Source organism: Arachis hypogaea, chromosome 11, assembly GCF_003086295.3.
Source record: "Arachis hypogaea cultivar Tifrunner chromosome 11, arahy.Tifrunner.gnm2.J5K5, whole genome shotgun sequence".
Taxonomy (NCBI): domain Eukaryota; kingdom Viridiplantae; phylum Streptophyta; class Magnoliopsida; order Fabales; family Fabaceae; genus Arachis; species Arachis hypogaea.
Window position 1 is genome coordinate 39,699,811 of NC_092046.1, and position 9,397 is coordinate 39,709,207.

The following is a 9,397-nucleotide window of genomic DNA, read 5'->3' on the forward strand; positions in this document are numbered from 1 at the left end:
TGGGAGTGGTGTCTTCTGCAGTGTCTGCACCCTTTGGTGCTTCCTCCTGTGGTTGAACTTCTTCTTTTTCATCTATGTCCTGTATGTCCTCTTCCTCTTCAACATCCTCTATTTCCACTACCTCTTCAGCTGAGGCGTGTTCTGGTGGGCTTGGCTCCTTCTGATTCCTCTCCTGCAGTGTGGTTCTGGACCTTAGGGTGATGGCATTAATGCCACCCTTTGGATTGGTTGGTTGAGAGGGAATTCCACTGGAGCTCAAAGGCTGGTTCTGGTTCTGCTGCCTGTTGTTGTTGTTATTCCACCTCTGATTTCCCTGATTGTCTCTGCCTCCTCTGTTGTGGTTGTCCCTCCAATTCTGGTTAGAATTGTCTTGCCATCCATGGCTGTAATTGCCACCTTGATTGTACCCTTGGTTGGGGCGGTCATAGAAGTTATGAGTGGCTGCCACGGTGTTGTCTTCCTGCTGGAGCTGCGGACATTCGTCAGTATAATGGCTATAATCAGCACAGATTCCGCAAACTCTCTGTGGGACTAACTGTTGGCTTTGCTGTGGTGGAGAAGGCTGAGCTTGCTAAACTTGTTGTTGATTCAATTGCATCTGCTTCAGCAAGTTGGTCATTTCACAGATACTCTGAGTTAGAGCAGCAGTCTCTCTGCTAGAGAATATTTCTACAACGGCTTTTGAACGGCCTTGTTTCTGCCTGTGATTCCGAGTAGATTCAGCTAAGTCGCTGATCAATTGCCATGCCTCATCAGTGGTCTTGTACTTTTTCATAGACCCATTGCTAGCACTTTCCAATGTGGTCTTATCTTGGGGCCTCATGCCCTGTGTGACGTAACCGAGTAACATTATCTTGTCAATCATATGGTGGGGGCAAGCTTCTAGAAGATTATTGAAGCGCTCCCAATATTCATAGAAAGTCTCAGATTCGTCCTGAACAATCATGGAAATGTCTTTCCTAAGTTTATCAGTAACTTCAGCTGGAAAGAACTTTTCCAAAAATTCTCTTCTAAGGGTATCTCAGTTGGATACAGTTGCTGTGGGTTGAGTGTAGTACCACTCTCTTGCTTTTCCCTCAAGAGAAAACGGGAAAGCTTTCAACAGAATTGAAGTTTCATCTGCACCGTCACGCCTGACAGTAGAACAGGCTGCTTGAAAATCTCTCAGGTGCTTGATAGGCTCTTGAGCAGGTAAGCCATGAAACTTGGGCATCAAATTGAGCAGTACGGTCTTTATTTCAAAGTCTGTAGCCACCGCTGGGTGATGCGCTTGAAACTGTTGCGTTGTAAAATCAGGGACTCCAGCCTCCTGGATAGTAACTCTCCTAGGTTCTGCCAGGTCACCTACACGTAAATCAACCTAATCAGTAGAACGGGGGCTGGTTTCTTCCTCAAATGACATTTCAGATCCACCCTCAGAGAGGACTAACCGACGTCGAGCTTGCCTTATTCGTAAAATAGTTCTTTCAATCTCAGGATCGAATACTGGCAAGCTTGGATCAGGAAGTGAACGCGTCATCTAGCGAAAAAAATAAGCAGCTCATAGTAGCAAGATAAAATAAAATACAAATAAATAAATTCCAATTAATAATTTTAGCACTCTATTGCAACTACCCGGCAACAGCACCAAAAATTGACGTGGCAGAAATTGGCAAATTAAGAATTGTTATGAGATATGCGTTGCAAGTATAGTTCTTAATCAACCAGAAATCTGCTTATCAATTTAGAAGGGTTGTCACAAAATTAAAATTAAAATACTGGGAGTATGAATCCTAGGTCGTCTCCCAACGAGTTGCAGAAAGGTATGCTATTTTATTAATCAGATGTTTTCAAAATGGTTTGAGTTGAATAAACAAGAAATAAAATTAGAGAGATTAAATAATTTAAATAAAAGCCTTGACTGGGAGTAGATTAGTTGGAAGCCCTATTCTTATTGCAGTACTCTCAAGATTAATTGATAATTGAAGGTTGTTCTATTTAGTTATCCTTCACTAGGTAAGGAAAGGTCAAATAAGTTGGAATGCTGTTTCTATTCACAAGTTCCAATCCACTCAATTGAAAAGGATTAGTGTCAGTGATTAGAAAGCATTCCAACAATAAACCCAATTACAATTTTTCTTTTAAGCACCCCAACTCAAGGGTTCCTTTCAATCAACTCCCCATCAAGTTAAGGAACTACTCGCTCATTGTGAATGTAGAACTCATAACATAGGAAAGGGAATTAAAGAAAGACATGATAAATAAAACTAAAAGGAATCAATTAAAAATAAAAGTAATTCTTGTATTAATAAATTCTAAAATAATCCAATAGTAAAATTGAGTAAATTAAAGGACATAGAAGAGTAAATCCAAGTAGAGAAAACGAACTAGAATGACGAAGTCTTGATGAGGTAATAACTCTTCTCAATATCCCAATGCAAAGAGCAATAGAAAGTAAAATCCTAAGAACTATGAATGTGTAGAGAGAAAACCTAGAGGAGGAGTAAAACTAGATCTAAAAACTAAAACTCTGTAGAATGAATGTTGTTGTTGGTTTCTGCATGCTCTCTGGCTCTAGACTGCTTTTCCGGGCCAAAAATTGGGTCAAAACAGGGCCCAAAATCGCCCCCAGTGATTCTGCAGATTATGCAGATCGCGTACGTCACGCGATCGCGTCATTCATGCGGACGCATCATTCGGCATTTTGCTTTGCCACACGGGTGTGTCATCCACGCCTCCGCGTCACTTGTGCTATTCCAATCCGCACGGTTGCGTGAGCCATGCGGCCGCGTCACTGCGATTTCCTCTCTTTCGCGCGGTCGCGTGAGCCATGTGGCCGTGTCACTTCTCGCTGGTCATCTCCTCAACTTCTTGTGTTCCTCCTATTTTTGCAAGCTTCCTTTCTAATCTCCAACTCATTCATGCCCTATAAAGCCTGAAACATTTAACACACAGATCACGGCATCGAATGGAATAAAGGAGAGTTAAAATACATAATTAAAAGTCTCTTAGGAAGCAAGTTTTTAATCATGTAATAATTTTACGAAGGAAATATAAATGCATGCTAATCATATGAATAAGTGGGTAAAGATCATGATAAAACCACACAATTAAACACATTATAAGCCATAATATAGTGGTTTATCAGCGCCTTTTATTTTTTTTAGTCCTATTTCTTTCTTCTTTGATTATTTTTATTCATCATCCATATTTCCACTCTTCTAACTGTTTGATTAATTGCACCACTCACACTAACAACCACTCTAACAAGAGTAATTTCTTCATTCATTTTCTTTCTTGCTTTTTGCCTTGTTGGTTGTATGACAGGTAGAAGAAGCAGGGCTTCAACTTCCTTTGATTCTGAACCTAAGAAGACCTTCCTTAGATTAAGGAGGAAAGCAAGAGGGAAGGGAGTCGTTGGTGCTGAGGAAGAGGAAGAGTATTTTGAAACAGACATAGAGGAGAATATGGAGAACCACCATGAAGAAGAAGCTCACAACCATGCTAGAGAAGGCCCAGTAAATCATGTTGGGCAAGAAAGGAGAGTCTTAGGCTCCTACATCAACCCAAACCCAGGAAATTGTGGCAGCAGCATCCTAAAGCCAACAATTCATGCCAATAATTTTGAGCTGAAGCCTCAACTTATCACACTTGTTCAGAACAATTGCTCATATGGAGGAAGTGCCCAAGAAGACCCTAATCAACATCTCAACACATTCTTGAGGATATGTAATACTGTAAAGTCCAACGGGGTACACCCTGACATCTACAAACTACTCTTGTTCCCTTTCTCACTCAGAGATAAGGCAGCAAAGTGGTTGGAATCATTCCCCAAGGATAGCCTAACTATATGGGAGGAGGTCGTGAATAGATTTCTTGCAAGATTTTACCCTCCACAAAGAATTAACAGGCTGAGAGCTGAGGTGCAAACCTTCAGACAACAAGATGGAGAAACACTCTATGAGGCATGGGAGAGATTCAAAGATCTGACAAGAAGATGCCCACCAGAAATATTCAATGAGTGGGTACAACTACATATCTTTTATGAGGGGCTATCCTATGAAGCAAAGAAGGCAGTGGATCATTCTTCAGGAGGCTCACTCAACAAAAAAAAAACTATTGAAGAGGCCATAGATGTCATTGAGACTGTAGCTGAAAATGAGTATTTCTATGCTTCAGAAAGGACTCAGAAGAAGGGAGTGCTAGAACTCAACTCTGTAGATGCTTTGTTAGCTCAGAACAAGGCAATTGGAGCTCAAATAGTAGCTCTAACCAAGAGGATGGAGGCCAATCAAGCCTCAGTCATTCAAGACCAAACTCCTCAACAAGAAGGGAATGCACCAGAATCTGAAGGTAACTGGGAACAAGCTAATTATGTGAACAATTCATCCAGACCACCATATGACCCACACTCTAAGACATACAACCCAGGTTGGAAGAACCACCCAAATTTTGGGTGGGAAAATCAACAAAACCACAACCAGGACCACAACAAACCTTATTCATCAAATCAGCATTTTAACCACAACCCCAACCATCAAACAGGGAACCATACACCCTACCATAACTCACAAAACACATCATACCATAGTAACCAACCCATACACAACAACCTTAATCAAGATGCACCATCCTCAACTATGCAACCATGTGAAATCTAGAGCAACTTTGAGAGGATGGAGGCTGCAATAGCACAACTGTCATCACAGATTACAGGGGCAGTCTCCACCCTCATGGACAGACAAGCACAAACTGAAAGAAGGATAGACGCTAATCAAGAAGAATACATGTCAAATCTGAAAAATCAAGGCGCAGCGATCTCAAAGTTGGAAGCACAAGTAGGAATTTTATCCAAGCAAATCCCACTTCCCATACACACATTTTCCAGTGATACCATGGCTAACCCAAGAGGGAAATACAAAGCCATTACTCTAAGAAGTGGGAAGGTTGTAGAGGAAGGAACCCCAAGCAAAGAAAATCATGAAGAAGTTTCAGAAAAGCATGGGACTAAGGATGAAGAAGAGATCCCTACTCCACCTCCACCAAAACCAGTCTTGAAGCCTTATGTGCCAAAAGCACCATACCCACAAAGACTGGGAAAAGGTGGGAAGGATGGCCAGTTCTCTAAGTTCCTAGAGATCTTCAAGAAGCTCCAAATCAACATACCATTTGCTGAGACATTAGAATAAATGCCACTCTATGCCAAATTTTTGAAGGAGCTTATAACCAAAAAGAGGAACTGGGAGGCAAAAGAAACCATAGTATTGACTAAGGAATGCATCGCCATCATACAGAAGAAGCTGCCTCAAAAGCTGAAAGACCCAGGGAGTTTTTAAATCTCCTGCATCATAGGAGATATCACTATTGAGAAAGCTTTGTGTGATTTGGGAGCTAGCATAAATCTTATGTCCCTAACCATGATGAGAAGGATGAGGATTGAGGAAGCCAAGCCAACAAGAATGGCATTCCAATTGGCTGACAGAACATTTAAGTTTCCACATGGGGTGGTGGAAGACTTGCTAGTGAAAGTAGGAGAATTCATTTTTTCTGCTGATTTCGTTGTGCTGGACATGGAAGAAGAGGCCAACACGTCAATTATCTTAGGAAGACCATTTCTAGCTACTGCTGGAGCCATTATTGATGTGCAAAAAGGGGAACTAGTCTTGAGGTTGCATGAAGAGAAAATGGTCTTCAACATCTTTAAAGCAATGAGTTACCCCAAGGAATCCATAGGAGAATGCATGCTGGTAGACACCATGGAACAGATAGTTCAAGAAGTCTTGGAAGAAGAACAATGTAGAGGAACCATTGAGCTGGAACAAGCACCAGATGGAGAACCACCACACGCAACCATGAGAAACTCAATCATGCCAACCACTACAGACAACAAAGATGCAGAGTCACCATAACTAGAGCTGAAAACCTTACCACCCAGCTTGAAATATGCATATTTGGGTGCTAACAACACTCACCCAGTGATCATAAATTCAAGTCTGAGTAAGGAACAAGAAGAGGAGCTTATCCAAGTGCTGAGACAACACAAGGATGCCATAGGCTGGACACTTACAGATTTAAAAGGGATCAGTCCTTCAATGTGTATGCATAAAATCTTACTTGAAGAAGATGCCAAACCTTCAAGACAACAACAAAAGAGGCTGAACCCAACTATGAATGAAGTGGTTCAGAAAGAAGTGTTGAAATTGTGGCAAGCAGGGGTGATCTACCCCATCTCAGACAGCCCTTGGGTAAGCCCTGTGCAAGTAGTCCCTAAGAAAGGAGGGATCCCTGTTATGACAAATGAGAAGAATGAATTGATACCCACAAGGACAGCGACCAGATGGCGTATGTGCATTGACTACCGGAAACTTAATGAAGCCACCCGGAAGGACCACTTTCCCCTACCTTTCATGGACCAGATGCTTGAAAGATTGGAAGGACATGAGTATTATTGCTTCGCGGATGGGTATTCGGGCTACAATAAAATTGTTGTAGACCCCAAGGATCAGGAAAAAACTTCATTTACTTGTCCATATGGTGTCTTTGCTTATAGGAGAATGCCTTTTGGATTGTGTAATGCACCTGCAACATTCCAAAGGTGCATACTCTCCATTTTTTCAGACATGATTGAGAAGTTCATAGAAGTATTCATGGACGACTTCTCTGTATTTGGGAACTCATATTCTGATTGCCTATACCATCTTGCTCTTGTGCTAAAAAGGTGTCAAGAAACCAACTTGGTTTTAAACTGGGAGAAGTGCCATTTTATGGTAACTGAAGGGGTGGTTCTTGGTCACAAGATTTTAAAAGATGAAATAGAAGTGGACAAGGCAAAAGTGAAAGTAATTGAAAAATTACCTCCACCTTGCAATGTCAAAGTAATCAGAAATTTTTTGGGACACACTGGGTTCTATAGGAGGTTTATCAAAGATTTTTCAAAGATTGCAAAACTCCTTAGCAACCTACTTGTCTCAAATACTCCCTTTGTTTTTGATAGAGAGTGCATGGTAGCCTTTGATGAACTTAAAAAGAAACTCTCCTCTGCACCTATTATAGCACCACCAAGCTAGGATCTTCCCTTTGAACTAATGTGTGATGCATCTGATTTTGCTGTTGGTGCTGTTCTAGGACAGAGAAAAGACAAGCTAGTACATGTTATTTACTATGCTAGCAAGGTTCATAATGAGAATCAAAGGAACTATACCACCACGGAGAAAGAACTTTTAGCCATAGCTTTTGCTTTTGATAAGTTTAGATCATATCTTATTGGCTCAAAAGTAATTATATTCACTGATCATGCAGCACTCAAATACTTGCTTACCAAACAAGAATCTAAGCCCAGACTAATAAGGTAGATTCTGCTACTCCAAGAATTTGATATTGAGATTAAAGATAGGAGCGGAGCAGAGAACAAGGTAGCTGACCACCTCTCAAGGATCCCACAAGAAGAAGAAATGCAGCAAGTAGCAGTAAATAAAAGCTTCCCTGATGAACAATTGATGATGATTTGAGTAGCCCCTTGGTTTTCAGACATAGCTAACTTCAAGGCTATTGGAGAACTACCAACTAACATCAATAAGTACATGAGGAGGAAACTAATCAAGGATGCCAAACACTACATCTGGAATGACCCCTATTTAATCAAAAAGTGTGCTGATGGAATCCTAAGACGGTGTATATCCCATAAAGAAGGGCAAGAAGTGTTATGGCAGTGCCATGGATCCGCATATGGAGGTCACTTCAGTGGAGAAAGAACAGCAGCAAAAGTGCTTCAATCCGGATTTTACTGGCCAAAAATGTTTAAGGATGCCAAGAAATGGTGTCAAGGTGTGATGAATTCCAAAGAGCTGGTAATCTAACCAAGAGAAATGAGATGTCACAGCAATCATACTAGAGCTGGAGCTATTTGATGTATGGGAGATTGATTTCATGGGACCCTTCCCAACCTCCTACTCAAATAGCTACATATTGGTGGCTGTTGATTATGTCTCAAGGTGGGTAGAAGCCATAGCCACTGCAACAAATGACAACAAAGTTGTGATAAGCTTCTTGAGAAGGAACATCTTCAACAGATTTGGAGTTCCCAGAACTCTCATTAGTGATGGAGGGACACACTTCTGCAACAAAAAACTCGAGACACTCCTTCTCAGATATAGAGTCAAGCACAAAGTGGCAACTCCATACCACCCAAAGACCAATGGACAAGCTGAAATCTCTAACAGAGAGCTGAAACGAATCCTTGGAAAACCTGTTGGAAGCTCAAGAAAGGATTGGTCTAAGAAGCTGGATGATGCACTATGGACCTACAGAACAACCTATAAGACTCCCATTGGGATGTCTCCATACCAACTAGTATATGGCAAGGCGTGTCACTTACCAGTTGAACTTGAGCATAGAGCATTTTGGGCTCTAAAAATGTTAAATTATGATGAGCAAGCTGCTGGAGAAAAGAGATTAATGCAACTCAATGAGCTGGAGGAATTTAGAAATCAAGCATATGAGAATGCAAAAATCTACAAAGAGAACACAAAAAGGTGGCATGACCAAAAGATAGCAAGAAGGGAGTTCACTGAAGGACAGAAGGTGTTACTCTACAACTCAAGACTCAAGTTCTTCCCTGGAAAACTTAAGTCTCGATGGTCAGGACCTTTCACCATACTCAAGGTGTTTCCCTATGGTCATGTGGAGCTCATGGAGGACAAGACTCAGAGAACTTTTACTGTCAATAGCCATAGACTCAAACACTACTTGGAAGGCTCCTTAGAGGAGCAGAGAGTGAGCTACAAGCTCACCTAAAGATGAAAGAATGTCAAGCTAATGACAATAAAGAAGCGCTAGTTGGGAGGCACCCCAACACTTTATCCTTTTTGATTTAATTGCTTTTCTTAGAAGTAGTTTAAAATCTATTGCTTTAGATAGTTTAATTTTCAGTCTCACATTTGTGTTACATTACCAAATTAGGATTAGTTTACAATTGTAGATTAGAAAGTTTGATATTAGCTTTGGTAGTTAGATTTTCGTTACACTCTTTTATTTCTTTCTATTCTGGAATTGCAACTTGATGAAGGCATAACTAATGAGGAGTGAATGGCCTAAAAACTAGCTAAATTGCTAAGTTTGGTGTGGCCTCCCACTCACTTAATCTAGGCTTAAAAATACTTAATAGCTTGATTTTGAAGAGTAAGCCCAGAGATTAAGTTTGGTGTTGCCACCACCAAGGATCACCTAGCAGCTCAAGTCACCCAATTTGAAAGCACTTAATGTTTTGAGTAAGAACATGAATGTGGCTTAATGAGTTCAGAGGAATTGGAATCAAAAGAAAATGAAAAGATTTATGTTACTCCATTCTTATGAACACATTAAATACACAATGATGGAACCAATTTATTAAGATGCCAAAGGATTAAGTTTGGTGTCCCAA

At 40.8% G+C, this 9,397-nt stretch overlaps 1 non-coding gene across 1 annotated transcript; it reads left to right on the top strand.

The window, feature by feature from the left end:
- The first annotated feature begins 859 nt into the window (after positions 1-859).
- Positions 860-967, top strand: LOC112725984 (small nucleolar RNA R71). Its single transcript, XR_003165059.1, has one exon. It is a non-coding gene; the product is annotated as a small nucleolar RNA R71 (small nucleolar RNA).
- Positions 968-9,397: the final 8,430 nt, after the last annotated feature.